At 30.0% G+C, this 17,823-nt stretch overlaps 1 long non-coding RNA gene across 1 annotated transcript; it reads right to left on the reverse strand.

Annotated features, from left to right (window-relative positions):
* Positions 1-479: 479 nt before the first annotated feature.
* LOC127715610 (uncharacterized) lies at positions 480-17,357 on the reverse strand. Its single transcript, XR_007988493.1, has 3 exons — positions 17,310-17,357; positions 2,549-2,642; positions 480-788 (listed from the first exon to the last, which is right to left on the reverse strand). It is a non-coding gene; the product is annotated as an uncharacterized LOC127715610 (long non-coding RNA).
* Positions 17,358-17,823: the final 466 nt, after the last annotated feature.

A 17,823-nucleotide genomic window follows, 5' to 3' on the forward strand; every position in this document is an offset into this window, starting at 1 on the left:
TGACTTATGACCAAAAAATATTCAAAAAATAAATACAACAAACATCAATCACCGACAGCCACTGAATAACAGGTTTCCGACTTCAGTGTGACTTGGGATAGGTACATGTAGAATAAGGCGAGGTTAACCATGTTTGTGAGCCATGGCTCAATCCTCCACTTAGGGTTGTTACAAGATAATATAATTTTAATTCACACAGCAATCTGAAGACGGATTATTCAAGAATTTCACTTAAAGGTAATTAACTGAAATAATAATAAGAGACGATTGGTATACGGTAAAAAGACAGCAAACCAACGACACAAATAACCTAATACATGTAGCCATTTTTTAATATTTAGTTACATCCGCTATTATGATACCGACAGATCAAAACGACAGTATGCCTTCACTGAGATCTCTGTAACCATGGGTTGACATTGAAATGAAATGATAGGATATTCATATACACGGTTGTAATACAAATTCAAACATCTGAATATCTTTCATTATTTTTATTCTCTAAAATTTATCCGAGGGTACTGCAGTCCCCACATTTTCTACTCTCATGGCCATATCCACTACTACATCCTCCAGCATCGTAGTATTTTTTTATCCTGTCGCTTCTAGCTTCGCACTCTGTCTTGTGATTGCAGACCCACTGAGCTACCACATGATCACAGGTGTCAGCACATTTGATCATTTCAGTACGTTTGCAAGCACATTTTGGCCATCCTTTACATGACGATACTACACCAAAATCCTTGATTATTTCACGGCTGCTGGCGTCATATGCTTTGCAATAACAACTGAAAAAAAATATTTTCAATTCTTGATCTCATTTTAACTTGTACAAACAGATTTTTCAAAATTCAGAATCCCCTTTTACTGATACGATATAGTTGTAAAGATGGACTGAAAAAATCTAAATCAATCTTTGGGTTGAAAGGAAACACCAAAAAAAAAAAACAACAACAAAAAATCCGAGCCAAAGTAATTTTACCTTGAAACAATTCTTACAAAGAAGCCATATGGTATATCGTCGCTGGGCTTCCAAAATGTCGTATATGACTTTTTTGCCTAAAGTTACTTTTTCACACAAAACGTCTTAGCGGGAGGCAATCTTTGATACTCCAAAATAATATACAGTTAGACCAATCAAACATTTGAAAAAAGACTTGCGACAAAATTGCCAATCTCAACTGCTTGTAAAGTTTGCTTCCAAAATGTTGTATGTTTTAAAACTTGAAAAGTGTTGTATAATGGCTTCGGGAATCAAATACTTGTACATTTCTATATTTTTGTTAAAATAAGTTTAGTTTTTAAGTAATCCACAAACGTCATAGTTTTTATTTCACTGCTATTTACAAAAATATTCAGGTTCCCTGTCGACATTTTAGAAGCATGCATTTCAACCAAATTTTCAAAGCCTGTTTGTGAGATTTTTTTTTTTTGAAAAATTTGTAATATACAACATTTTGGAAGCCCAGCGACGATATATAATTTATATTTTTGATATAGAACTTGATGTTCTATAGTGGAATTTCTCACAAATTCTATCTATAGGGAAAAGTGATGCATCCATAACAGGAGAAAGGGAGGCCAAAGATACCAAAGGGACATTCAAACTAATAAGTCAAAAATAAACTGACAACGCCATGGCGAAAAAGAAAAAAAAACAAGATCTTCTTACCCTTCCGGAGAACCTGAGATCAACCCTGGTTTTGTTGCCGCACATGATTTGATTCCAATCAGGGTCCATGCTTAACATACTAGCACTGAACATTGGTATACTACCTTTATATCTATACATGAGAGGGTGATACTAAATTAACTTTTTTCTCTCTAAAACTTGAAATTGTGTGCGAAAGTATAATTTAGTTTTCGTTCTTCGGTGAGGAATTGAATTATGATGGAAAGTTTAATTGGGAAAAATCATTCTTGTGCAAGGGAAAATATTAGATGAAGCTTGAGTTTGTTCTCTGAATTTTCGAATAATCTAAATCACACTTAAGTTTTGAAACATGTAAGTAAAAACGGAATTTATTAGTAAGAAATAACAGTTGGCAAAAACAATAAGTAAGGCAAAAGTATAAGTGCCAGTCTTTGAAAGAATCAGGCAATTTAGAAGAATTTCAAAACATGACAAAAAAAAAACCGCCGACCTAACCATTCTAGTTTGACGTTACCCTCGTCATGTGTTATAAATGGTAGGTCTTTTGTTTCTTCTTGTCTTGAAATTCGAGAAAACTCTAGATCATTTTTGGTTAGAATGATACCAAATTTCAGAGTAAGCTCCCCTTAATTGGTAATTTCTAGTGCATTTCAACCAAATTATATTTTAAAATACCAGAACAGGAAAGGGAAACGAATGTTATACTCGTGCACCATTTAAGTAAACTGTTTTCACCACTGCCTGATTCTAAGTTAGATTTGCACATAAGTATAAAATTATATACAAACCTATTATATTGTCAGCACATATAAAAGGTTAATTCTAGATCGTAATCAGTCAATAAATAGATTGTAAAAAGTTATAGTCGTATAAAATAAAGTTTACAAAACTTACTAGCGGTATTTCCCTTTGAAAAGCCATCCTTGAGCAAAAGTCACCAATATCACAAGTACCAAGAGAATAATCCAAGGTCTCATCTTGCTGAAGTCTAAAATATGACGAGAAATGTTTATTGAAAAGAGCAGACAAAAATGTCCTCGACATGATCAGATCTAGTACTATGAATGTAGTTATACAGACAAAAAGACATTTGAAAAATATAATCGCAAGATTATCAAGGTGCAACTACAGAACAAAACACTTTTGTATTGCTTAGTTACTTTTATAATTGTATTGCAGCATTGTCCTCTACATTATAGAACATGTACTAAAAGGACAAAAGAAAACAGACGACAAAGAAAAGTAAAAAAAAAATCAAAACTGTATGGAATAGGATTTTTCATATTTTAAAGGCATTTTGTTTATGCATAAGACTAGTTGATAAACTTTTCAAGAAATGAATTTTAATATAATTAATTACATTGATTTTTAATTTCAAAAGTGTGAAATTAATAGTATTTGTACCTTAATCGTTTTTTTTTTTATCCATTTATAAACAGATGACTGTAATTGATTCTTACAAAGTAAATTGTCCTCTTAAACAATAACTGTTAAACTTTTAGAGAAAAAAAAACTTTTGAAATGGTTTTGAAATCAAAACAGTTCAAACCAATGATATTGTTGCGAGTGGTCAAAACATTTACTACGCAAGCTGCAACAAGGTCATACGGTGGTTAAATTACATCGTGGAAACCTGATTTCTGTAAAACATATCGCAAAACATAGATCTGTGACCTTATAATGATTTATATCTATAAGTTAAAGGTAAAATTGTAGAAAATTACATATCATAGGATTTGTTTTAAGACAGAAAGGATCCATAATAATCCATCTCGAAGAAAGGTCTATATAATACTGTCACAGCTAATCATAAAAGACAAAGGACGAGGTATGATAAAGCAACATTTTTACCCATTTAATTCGAAAATAAAAAAAAAGTATCAGAAATCTACAAAATATCATATTAGATGATCATACGACATTATTCTGGCAGACACAAGTATTTAATTTATTTTCATATTTACATTTGGCTTCAAAATGCTTGAAATTAGTGCAAAGATGCACATATTGTCAAAATAGCCTCATTTTGAGACCTAGTCATTGAAATATTAGATATGATCAACAGCTTTACCTAGGAAGATATTTTGCTACAAGATATATTATACACATGTTAATATGTGTAAAACATCTTTTTGGGTAAAGCTGTTGCTCATATCTATTTTATCCAAAAACTATGTTTGGTCATTTTAGGCCAAATATGTCAAGTTCAATAGTTTTATGCCATCACAAGTAACATTTTACTAATATCTTTACTACTTTTGTAATTTCAGGGGCTAAATAATGGTTATATCATAACACTTCCTCTAAAAATACTGAAAGTCACCCATATTTTGTGACTGATTGAAATATCTATTATATGAAAATGTGTGTCGTTGTACGTACTAGCGTAAAGAAATGAGGTACATTTTTCAAAAATACGTTTAAATACATGTTAATATGTTTTAATAGCAATTCTCTGTAACCACCAACCAAATTTCTAGCACGCATAGCCTCAGTTTTTTTTTTTATATTTTCAATATATAAGAAATATATTGACAAAAAAAAAATGTATATGTCCATGTTGCCATAGTTACGGGTCCCCTTGAATTTTAGCTCAAAATTGCATTTTTGAGGTAGAAAATTACCATTTTCAGGCAGTAATCATGCACACATTTCAATTTTGATGAATATTGTAACATTTGTTCATTAAAATATAACATTTTATTATTTAGATAAAAAAAAAAAAAAAACAATTCAAATGAAAAGGGGAGAAAGTTTGACAAAAAAAAATGTTTATGTCCTTGTTGCCATAGTTACTCTTGAATCTTGGCTCAAAATTGCATTTTTTTAGGTAGAAAATTACCATTTTCAGGCAGTTATCATTTCAATTTTGATGAATATTGTAACATTTGTTCATTAAGATATAACATTTTATCATTTAGATAAAAGATAAACAAAAAAACAAAAAAACAATTCAAATGAAAAGAGGAGAAGGTGTCAACTCTGATTAAAATAAGGCAGTTTTCATTGTATTCAAGAAAGCAAATTATAGGCATTTTGCACGAACTAATTACAAACTTTTACATCCACATCCATTTACAGTGAAGTTATTAATGTAAACTAACACTGACGCCTAGTAATAATTCATAACTAAAGGTTTGGGATTCAGGTTGCTAGGGTTGTTGCTAAGGGAACCTAAAAGTGAAATTTTTGTTATTTTGTAAAATAATTTGGACCTTGTTATTTAAATATCTCATTAACTATGACAGATAAAGGATGAATATCAATTGAAAAATGTTGTGGATTGAATAATCTTGAGTTTGATTTAAAGGTTAAAGATTATTGATGACCTTGACCTTTGACATTGAGGATTTTTTATTTAGATTTTGTCAGAAATGGTTACAAATATACTCATACCTTGAATAGAAAAATGGTTCAGGAGTATTAATGCTTTTATTTAGTAACAAGGTTAAATGCCAGAGGTCAATGTGACGTCAAAAGTTCTTAGCAACAACCCTTACTAGATATAAAAGTACCTAGCAACCATACTTATTTGGGTTCAGACTAATATGAACTGTTCTATAGATCCTTATTGAAAGGCGAGGGGTCAATATCGTTACAATGATTTAAGTAGCCATTCTCACATAATTGGAAAATGCCTAGCATTAATCAATATGTTGATCCCTTGTGACAGAAGTCCGAAATTTGAAACTAAAATGTAATTATTTCTTTCATTTAGAATGTCAAATTCCTTTTAAGAATAGAAATAATTTACTGACATAATTTTCTCATATCTGTATTTCAGTTAATCATCAGCCTTGTTGTCTCCTGTTCTGACTTAAAACATCATTTATATTTTTTGAATGTATTTAGTGTTCATTAAACTTTAAATCATTCGAAATAAGTACTATTGCTGTTTCCCCAAGCATATATATATATATATGTTTACAACAAGGGGTAAGTGGTCAATATCTTCACAGTAGTCTTAAGTTTCCATTCTCATATCGTGGAAGAAGTCTAGCAACCATCAATTTTTGTAATGCTAAGGACAATATGAAAAACATATTTTTCTGATTATGATTCAAAGATCTTTCCTTTAAACTTACCTGGCTTGTAAGAGATTTATGAGGTTATATAAACACTGGGCGTTCATCATTGTCATCATTTTGTACATTGTCCATCTAAAATATTTCTCTTTGAGACTGTATAAACAAATGCTATTAAACTTAACAGTAATAACGCATAGAATATATTCTGTAAAAAGCCCATATTATGTAGCCACCTGATAAAAGTTGGTAAAGGTAAATATAGAAGACTGGAATTAAAACGATAGTGGACATTTTAAGAAAAAATGGTGGGTTGAACATGGTTTTATAACTAACTAACCAAACCTCCCGCTTATATGGCAATGTTAAACATACCGCTAAAATGACAACACTACGTGTCAGGAATACAGTACAAACAAATGCAAGAATACTCAGCACAGAGAAATACATTAAATAAATTATATAATAGTACATTACAACATGTAAACCGCAGAATAACAACGGACACCTCCAATGAATTTACGACAGCACAATAAGACACCACAAACGAAATATAAACTGCACGTTACATGAATGGATCAAAGTGACGTATTTTTGTGACGATAATATTATCACAGGTAAATTTCAAAAAAATAAAATAGATTAGTTTTATTTATAGACACGTACAAGAATATTAAATTGGGATTGAGTTTGTAATGATGTGTTTTTTTATGTATTTTCTAACCATGACAAGAATATTAAAATGCAGTTGTGTGTGTAATGGTGTTATTATTTGTATGTTCTAACCATGTGGGTTTTTCTTCTAAATCAAATCTGTGTATAAACAAAAAAATCCTGTGTATCTAGTTGCTTTAAACTTAAAATCATATAAATGAAATAGCTGATTATTTATCTTAACTTTTACATACATATAGAAAATAAAAATAAAATAACTGCAATATAAGGCAAGATCATGTAAGACCAAACAGTAAACACACATGAAAACAAACAACATAAAACAAAAACACTGTAGACGAACCACGAGTAACTCGACTATGCTGACAAATAAGACATATGTTAAATGTACTGAATAAAGTGTGGAAAAAGGCCACGTTGACAAATATACAAATAAGTACAACAACTAATTTCAACAAGTTAAAACTATAACGATATAAACGGTCCCGGTCTTTCCAAAATTGCTTCTTGCAAGACATCATAAACATCTCAGGGGCGTGGTAGACACAGAGCGCTTACGGAAACATCTTGCAATCCAATAAAACTATCTTCTTCGCACAATTACATTCCTTGAATGCCGGGACTGTTGTTTGACATGGAAATTGGAAATGCATGTTTCAGTTGTTTGTTTTTTTTTCTCTTTAAAAATTTAATCCAACTTAAGTCTAGTAACAATATTCCGGTCACTGAACTGTTACAGACAAATAGTAATAAATCATTATTTGGTTATAAAATGTACTGTGCACAAAAAATTCTATTTCTTGGACAAATATATATTTGTAAAGGGCATGTGAGCATTTTGTGAAATCAAAAACTCAATTCAGAATGCATTATTCACGTCTCACTGGACTATGGAAATGACAGAACTAGTGAATATGACTCTGACTTTTCCATCTGAGATAGATCGGCAGCAACGGCATTTGAATCTTGCTTTTGTAGTTAATTGTTACGGTTTGAAATACAGAACACCTGGTAAAAAAAATCAGTGATCTATACTCTTTCCTGTACCAACAGATAAGCTCACGTTTTGGTTTGAAAAATCATTAAGGGCAAGGTGCCTTTCGATTACAAACATATTTGTTCTAGACACAGATCCACACGTTTCTTGATTTTAAAACGATAACATATCAAATACAAATATTATATCAACAGCCAAAACATGCAGATGCGAAGTGATAAATATATCTACATAAATATGTAGACTGAGACATTTTTAATCATTAATATAATGTATTGAATAACAGAAATATCGAAAATAAGAATTACTATTCTGACGCTTTATTTTGAACGTGTCAGCGAAGAAGACAAATTAGGCGTGGATTGTTCATTTAAGATTTTTTTCAATTTTGCCTTACATTTTCTTTAGGACTACAAACTCCATGGATTTTCTTAAACTGACATACATTTTATGACTTAAAAGTGTGAATAAATTTTTATATCTTTGCAATTGTAAGGTCCAAATACTTTTGATTAATAATTAATTTTTTTTGATTTTTTGAGAAAAGATATTTAATTTTGGGTAAATTTTCAAATTCCTTAAGGCTTGCATGATCTTGCAGGCAAAGTTTGTCAAAACAACGAAACAAATATTCACGAAAATATAAGATTAATAATAAATGAATCCACAATTTTGATTATCCAGCGCTAACCACTCACCCTCCTCATAACAATAAAATAAAAAAACAAAACAAAACAAAATAAAAATAAACACAACAAAACAAAACGGAAAACTAAAATAACAAGATAATTAAGGTGAACTTTTTATATTCTGGTTTCAATATATGTACTGCTCAATTGCCCTGTACATTAGATCAATCGGTGGATTTTTGATCAATTAAAAAAGAGAAAGAAAACAGTAGTTGAACAAAATGTGGACTTTGAATTCTTATAAATTAGGGAATTATACATTTAAAAGGCAGTCCAAAATAACGGAGGAAAATCCAGGAATGTCCTCTTTGCAGACTGAAATATGCGGAATTCATGAATTTATCAAAAAAGTGCAAATGCATCAACTGTTTTCTGATTTTTTAAACTTCAATGGTTAGAAGAAATTTCTTCTCTGTAAGAAAAAACAAAATTAGAAACAGTTAGTCAGGTGGAAGAAATTTCTTCTGTCAGACATAGACCTTAAATGAAATACTTGTGGTTATTAGTTCGATGAAAGAAATTTCTTCTATCAGACCTACATTCAGATCTAAAATGGAACGTATGTAGCTGTTAGCTAGTTCGTTGGAAGAAATTTCTTCTATCAGACGTAAACCTAAAATGAAATACTTATGGCAGTTAGTAAGTTGGAAGAATTTTTTTCTATCAGTCCTACATTTAAATCTAAAATGAAAAACATGTAGCTGTTAGAAAGACGGAAGAAATTCCTTCCAACAAACTATCAGACTTAGACCTAAAATATGAAATCCTAATTAGAATATTTGGAGCAGTTAGTTTGTTGGAAACATTTCTCTAGCCTCAAATAAATTTAGACCAATGGTAGAAATTCTATTAATTATGAAGCAAATACCGTGACTGTGAGTAACACAATAGTACTCGGGAACTGGTCAGATGTACCTTTATGGTAATTTATCTTGAAATCACATGAGCTTAATAAAGAAATGTACTGAACATAATTAGGTAAGGAATTTTTTTGTCCTTTTACTCTGAAAAACTCCTCTCAAATGTTGGGAAATAATTCACATTTTAAACAACCATATATGCCTGTAAACGTTTAGACTGCACTTTCAAGTAATTTTGCAGAAAAAAGTAAAAGAACAAAAATACCTAACTCCGAGGAAAATTCAAAACGGAATGTCCGTAATCAAATGGCAAAAGTTGATACTTTTTTCGCATTAGAAAAATGTCAAGCTGCATATTATTTTATAGCTTAATCGAAAAATAGACAAACATGTATCTGAAAGACTACAATTAAATAAAACATATCCTATATAGATGGCCTTTAAAATTAACATTTAAATGAAATTTTGTATAATGAAATTTTTCGGAGTAAATCATATCACGGATTAAATTGCAAATTATCGTTTATCGTTTCATATTAATCCCAGTCAAGAGTAATTCGTATTTCCAATATCAATTCAGAAAAGATAGATTGCGTTGTCATAGTGTAAATATGAACTGTATCAAATTTTAGTGTGTTTATACTTCTGTAAACAAGAAACATATATGGTCAAACAGATATGTTCAAGTAATATCAGTTGTGTGTTAATGAAATTAAATTAATTATTGATAAAATTGATGATCTTGTCAGACTCGTCATGTGTCCTTTGAACTTCTGCATATGTTGACTATCCTTGTTTATTAACGAATAAGATAAAAGACTGTGACACTGGATGAAATTTCATCTTTAATTCCAGACTCAGTTGTACAGTATTACAGCTGAATTGTTTTGTACTTATCTCTTTTTCACTCATGTTACATGTTACTATTTTAAACATGTATATATCTTACATATATTAAATATTTTCCCCTAAGTTTACATAGTATATCTATAAAATTAGGATATTATTCAGCACTTTACTGTTGAAGACGGTTTATTCTTGTTAGTTGTCACAGCTAGGCCCTGGTCACAATTTTAGCTCGTGAAAGTTTGGAAGTTTCTACTTCAAATGTCTGTATTTTCTGTGAAATTCTATCTTTTAAAGACTAAATAAAGTAAATCTTAAAACATTAGCCAATAGATTAATATAACGACAATTTTGAAGTATAACAGCTAGATAAAAAAAAATATCAAATATACTGGGATTAATAATTTAGTACTCCAGACGCGCGTTTCATAAACATAAGACTTAGTGGCGCTCGAGTCAAAACAGTTTAAATGCCGAATTAAATACGAAGTTGAAGAGCAACCAATATTAGAAATTTTGAAGTTGTGCCAAACATAACTAAGGCAGTCTATGCCTATTGGTAGGAAAACATAAGTGCTTTGAATAATTCAACATTTTATAGATATTAACAGAAAATGAACATATCAATTTAAAGACGGTATTTTCAAACACCCGTCACATTCAACAGACAACCAAATGTAACTCAAGCATAAATATATTAGGTACAGACCATTCATCCTATTTTTTGGAGGGGTATTTTCGGGACACACAACTTTAAACTTTAATAAAAAAAAACTGTTTGACAAGCAAATAATTAATTCAAAAAGGCATTCCGCTTTTGCACACATAGAATCGGAATGATCGGTGCGTTCGAAAGATATGTCCACATTATCTAATTCTGAAAGCAAAAACGTGTTCATTAGAATATATCATTGCATTACCTGTTCTCAGAGACACTCAAAATGTTAGACTGTTGAAATACAATATTGTATTGAGGAAGTAAATGTATACATGAACGCATGCTGATTAATTGATTTTTAAGTAATAACAGCTGTATACAAAATTGCTGAATATTGAAAATATTGCATATTTTGTTACAAAAATCAAATGAGTATGTCTTTCTACACGTTTACAATCACTGTACATGTACATAATGTCCGTAATCACAGATGTTGGTCGACAATTTTAATTTTGTTTAAATTTACAGCATTTTCCATCTGCTATACATACAATGTAGGGTCCCAAAAGGATTAATTCCTACAATTCGCATCGGCCAGTTTATTGATGAAGGCATGTAACGCTTTGAATTATCAGTATGGATTAGATAAGAGTTGGATTCAGGTCAATACGACAGCAACCCCAAATTCAATTATATTTGAAAAAAAAACCCAATTAATCTCTTTACTTCCAAAAGATTTTTTTGAATGTCACTTTTATTCATTTTTCCCCCAAATATTTAATACTCAATCAAGAGCAATAATAAATTTTAAAAGATTGAAGTTTTCATCCATTTTTTAAGCTTGTATAATTCAGTGGTAAAGATTAATTGACTGTTTGAAAATAGTTCTAGTATATAAAAACATTCCGGAGTTAAATGAATTGATCATGTGCACGAACTGTCCTATATGTAGCTTAACGTTTTATGACTTAAAAGTGTGAATAATTTTTTATATCTTTGCAATTGTAAGGTCCAAATACTTTTGATTAATAATTAATCGTGAGTCACTGATTTTATGGAATTTTTTGAGAATAGATATTTAATTTTGGGTAAATTTTCAAATTCCTTAAGGCTTGCATGATCTTGCAGGCAAAGTTTGTCAAAACAACGAAACAAATATCCACGAAAATATAAGATTAATAATAAATGAATCCACAATTTTGATTATCCAGCGCTAACCACTCACCCTCCTCATAACAATAAAATAAAAAAACAAAACAAAACAAAATAAAAATAAACACAACAAAACAAAACGGAAAACTAAAATAACAAGATAATTAAGGTGAACTTTTTATATTCTGGTTTCAATATATGTACTGCTCAATTGCCCTGTACATTAGATCAATCGGTGGATTTTTGATCAATTAAAAAAGAGAAAGAAAACAGTAGTTGAACAAAATGTGGACTTTGAATTCTTATGAATTAGGGAATAATACATTTAAAAGGCAGTCCAAAATAACGGAGGAAAATATGGAACGTATGTAGCTGTTAGCTAGTTCGTTGGAAGAAATTTCTTCTATCAGACGTAAACCTAAAATGAAATACTTATGGCAGTTAGTAAGTTGGAAGAATTTTTTTCTATCAGTCCTACATTTAAATCTAAAATGAAAAACATGTAGCTGTTAGAAAGACGGAAGAAATTCCTTCCAACAAACTATCAGACTTAGACCTAAAATATGAAATCTTAATTAGAATATTTGGAGCAGTTAGTTTGTTGGAAACATTTCTCTAGCCTCAAATAAATTTAGACCATTGGTAGAAATTCTATTAATTATGAAGCAAATACCGTGACTGTGAGTAACACAATAGTACTCGGGAACTGGTCAGATGTACCTTTATGGTAATTTATCTTGAAATCACATGAGCTTAATAAAGAAATGTACTGAACATAATTAGGTAAGGAATTTTTTTGTCCTTTTACTCTGAAAAACTCCTCTCAAAAGTTGGGAAATAATTCACATTTTAAACAACCATATATGCCTGTAAACGTTTAGACTGCACTTTCAAGTAATTTTGCAGAAAAAAGTAAAAGAACAAAAATACCTAACTCCGAGGAAAATTCAAAACGGAATGTCCGTAATCAAATGGCAAAAGTTGATACTTTTTTCGCATTAGAAAAATGTCAAGCTGCATATTATTTTATAGCTTAATCGAAAAATAGACAAACATGTATCTGAAAGACTACAATTAAATAAAACATATCCTATATAGATGGCCTTTAAAATTAACATTTAAATGAAATTTTGTATAATGAAATTTTTCGGAGTAAATCATATCACGGATTAAATTGCAAATTATCGTTTATCGTTTCATATTAATCCCAGTCAAGAGTAATTCGTATTTCCAATATCAATTCAGAAAAGATAGATTGCGTTGTCATAGTGTAAATATGAACTGTATCAAATTTTAGTGTGTTTATACTTCTGTAAACAAGAAACATATATGGTCAAACAGATATGTTCAAGTAATATCAGTTGTGTGTTAATGAAATTAAATTAATTATTGATAAAATTGATGATCTTGTCAGACTCGTCATGTGTCCTTTGAACTTCTGCATATGTTGACTATCCTTGTTTATTAACGAATAAGATAAAAGACTGTGACACTGGATGAAATTTCATCTTTAATTCCAGACTCAGTTGTACAGTATTACAGCTGAATTGTTTTGTACTTATCTCTTTTTCACTCATGTTACATGTTACTATTTTAAACATGTATATATCTTACATATATTAAATATTTTCCCCTAAGTTTACATAGTATATCTATAAAATTAGGATATTATTCAGCACTTTACTGTTGAAGACGGTTTATTCTTGTTAGTTGTCACAGCTAGGCCCTGGTCACAATTTTAGCTCGTGAAAGTTTGGAAGTTTCTACTTCAAATGTCTGTATTTTCTGTGAAATTCTATCTTTTAAAGACTAAATAAAGTAAATCTTAAAACATTAGCCAATAGATTAATATAACGACAATTTTGAAGTATAACAGCTAGATAAAAAAAAATATCAAATATACTGGGATTAATAATTTAGTACTCCAGACGCGCGTTTCATAAACATAAGACTTAGTGGCGCTCGAGTCAAAACAGTTTAAATGCCGAATTAAATACGAAGTTGAAGAGCAACCAATATTAGAAATTTTGAAGTTGTGCCAAACATAACTAAGGCAGTCTATGCCTATTGGTAGGAAAACATAAGTGCTTTGAATAATTCAACATTTTATAGATATTAACAGAAAATGAACATATCAATTTAAAGACGGTATTTTCAAACACCCGTCACATTCAACAGACAACCAAATGTAACTCAAGCATAAATATATTAGGTACAGACCATTCATCCTATTTTTTGGAGGGGTATTTTCGGGACACACAACTTTAAACTTTAATAAAAAAAAACTGTTTGACAAGCAAATAATTAATTCAAAAAGGCATTCCGCTTTTGCACACATAGAATCGGAATGATCGGTGCGTTCGAAAGATATGTCCACATTATCTAATTCTGAAAGCAAAAACGTGTTCATTAGAATATATCATTGCATTACCTGTTCTCAGAGACACTCAAAATGTTAGACTGTTGAAATACAATATTGTATTGAGGAAGTAAATGTATACATGAACGCATGCTGATTAATTGATTTTTAAGTAATAACAGCTGTATACAAAATTGCTGAATATTGAAAATATTGCATATTTTGTTACAAAAATCAAATGAGTATGTCTTTCTACACGTTTACAATCACTGTACATGTACATAATGTCCGTAATCACAGATGTTGGTCGACAATTTTAATTTTGTTTAAATTTACAGCATTTTCCATCTGCTATACATACAATGTAGGGTCCCAAAAGGATTAATTCCTACAATTCGCATCGGCCAGTTTATTGATGAAGGCATGTAACGCTTTGAATTATCAGTATGGATTAGATAAGAGTTGGATTCAGGTCAATACGACAGCAACCCCAAATTCAATTATATTTGAAAAAAAAACCCAATTAATCTCTTTACTTCCAAAAGATTTTTTTGAATGTCACTTTTATTCATTTTTCCCCCAAATATTTAATACTCAATCAAGAGCAATAATAAATTTTAAAAGATTGAAGTTTTCATCCATTTTTTAAGCTTGTATAATTCAGTGGTAAAGATTAATTGACTGTTTGAAAATAGTTCTAGTATATAAAAACATTCCGGAGTTAAATGAATTGATCATGTGCACGAACTGTCCTATATGTAGCTTAACGTTTTATGACTTAAAAGTGTGAATAATTTTTTATATCTTTGCAATTGTAAGGTCCAAATACTTTTGATTAATAATTAATCGTGAGTCACTGATTTTATGGAATTTTTTGAGAATAGATATTTAATTTTGGGTAAATTTTCAAATTCCTTAAGGCTTGCATGATCTTGCAGGCAAAGTTTGTCAAAACAACGAAACAAATATCCACGAAAATATAAGATTAATAATAAATGAATCCACAATTTTGATTATCCAGCGCTAACCACTCACCCTCCTCATAACAATAAAATAAAAAAACAAAACAAAACAAAATAAAAATAAACACAACAAAACAAAACGGAAAACTAAAATAACAAGATAATTAAGGTGAACTTTTTATATTCTGGTTTCAATATATGTACTGCTCAATTGCCCTGTACATTAGATCAATCGGTGGATTTTTGATCAATTAAAAAAGAGAAAGAAAACAGTAGTTGAACAAAATGTGGACTTTGAATTCTTATGAATTAGGGAATAATACATTTAAAAGGCAGTCCAAAATAACGGAGGAAAATATGGAACGTATGTAGCTGTTAGCTAGTTCGTTGGAAGAAATTTCTTCTATCAGACGTAAACCTAAAATGAAATACTTATGGCAGTTAGTAAGTTGGAAGAATTTTTTTCTATCAGTCCTACATTTAAATCTAAAATGAAAAACATGTAGCTGTTAGAAAGACGGAAGAAATTCCTTCCAACAAACTATCAGACTTAGACCTAAAATATGAAATCTTAATTAGAATATTTGGAGCAGTTAGTTTGTTGGAAACATTTCTCTAGCCTCAAATAAATTTAGACCATTGGTAGAAATTCTATTAATTATGAAGCAAATACCGTGACTGTGAGTAACACAATAGTACTCGGGAACTGGTCAGATGTACCTTTATGGTAATTTATCTTGAAATCACATGAGCTTAATAAAGAAATGTACTGAACATAATTAGGTAAGGAATTTTTTTGTCCTTTTACTCTGAAAAACTCCTCTCAAAAGTTGGGAAATAATTCACATTTTAAACAACCATATATGCCTGTAAACGTTTAGACTGCACTTTCAAGTAATTTTGCAGAAAAAAGTGAAATAACAAAAATACCTAACTCCGAGGAAAATTCAAAACGGAATGTCCGTAATCAAATGGCAAAAGTTGATACTTTTTTCGCATTAGGAAAATGTCAAGCTGCATATTATTTTATAGCTTAATCGAAAAATAGACTAACATGTATCTGAAAGACTACAATTAAATAAAACATATCCTATATAGATGGCCTTTAAAATTAACATTTAAATGAAATTTTGTATAATGAAATTTTTCGGAGTAAATCATATCACGGATTAAATTGCAAATTATCGTTTATCGTTTCATATTAATCCCAGTCAAGAGTAATTCGTATTTCCAATATCAATTCAGAAAAGAAAGATTGCGTTGTCATAGTGTAAATATGAACTGTATCAAGTTTTAGTGTGTTTATACTTCTGTAAACAAGAACCATATATGGTCAAACAGATATGCTCAAGTGATATCAGTTGTGTGTTAATGAAATTAAATTAATTATAGATAAAATTGATGATCTTGTCAGACTCGTCATGTGTCCTTTGAACTTCTGCATATGTTGACTATCCTTGTTTATTAACGAATAAAATAAAAGACTGTGACACTGGATGAAATTTCATCTTTAATTCCAGACTCAGTTGTACAGTATTACAGCTGAATTGTTTTGTACTTATCTCTTTTTCACTCATGCTACATGTTACTATTGTAAACATGTATATATCTTACATATATTAAATATTTTCCTCTAAGTTTACATAGTATATCTATAAAATTAGGATATTATTCAGCACTTTACTGTTGAAGACGGTTTATTCTTGTTAGTTGTCACAGCTAGGCCCTGGTCACAATTTTAGCTCGTGAAAGTTTGGAAGTTTCTACTTCAAATGTCTGTATTTTCTGTGAAATTCTATCTTTTAAAGACTAAATAAAGTAAATCTTAAAACATTAGCCAATAGATTAATATAACGACAATTTTGAAGTATAACAGCTAGATAAAAAAAAATATCAAATATACTGGGATTAATAATTTAGTACTCCAGACGCGCGTTTCATAAACATAAGACTTAGTGGCGCTCGAGTCCAAAAACAGTTTAAATGCCGAATTAAATACGAACTTGAAGAGCAATCAATATTAGAAATTTTGAAGTTGTGCCAAACATAATTAAGGCAGTCTATGCCTATTGTAGGAAAACATAAGTGCTTTGAATAATTCAACATTTTATAGATATTAACAGAAAATGAACATATCAATTTAAAGACGGTATTTTCAAACACCCGTCACATTCAACAGACAACCAAATGTAACTCAAGCATAAATATATTAGGTACAGACCATTCATCCTATTTTTTGGAGGGGTATTTTCGGGACACACAACTTTAAACTTTAATAAAAAAAAACTGTTTGACAAGCAAATAATTAATTCAAAAAGGCATTCCGCTTTTGCACACATAGAATCGGAATGATCGGTGCGTTCGAAAGATATGTCCACATTATCTAATTCTGAAAGCAAAAACATGTTCATTAGAATATATCATTGCATTACCTGTTCTCGGAGACACTCAAAATGTTAGACTGTTGAAATACAATATTGTATTGAGGAAGTAAATGTATACATGAACGCATGCTGATTAATTGATTTTTAAGTAATAACAGCTGTATACAAAATTGCTGAATATTGAAAATATTGCATATTTTGTTACAAAAATCAAATGAGTATGTCTTTCTACACGTTAACAATCACTGTACATGTACATAATGTCCGTAATCACAGATGTTGTTCGACAATTTTAATTTTGTTTAAATTTACGGCATTTTCCATCTGCTATACATACAATGTAGGGTCCAAAAAGGATTAATTCCTACAAATCGCATCGGCCAGTTTATTGATGAAGGCATGTAACGCTTTGAATTATCAGTATGGATTAGATAAGAGTTGGATTCAGGTCAATACGACAGCAACCCCAAATTCAATTATATTTGAAAAAAAAACCCAATTAATCTCTTTACTTCCAAAAGATTTTTTTGAATGTCACTTTTATTCATTTTTCACCCAAATA

The sequence above is a fragment of the Mytilus californianus genome, unplaced genomic scaffold (assembly GCF_021869535.1).
Source record: "Mytilus californianus isolate M0D057914Y unplaced genomic scaffold, xbMytCali1.0.p SCAF_9, whole genome shotgun sequence".
NCBI lineage: Eukaryota > Metazoa > Mollusca > Bivalvia > Mytilida > Mytilidae > Mytilus > Mytilus californianus.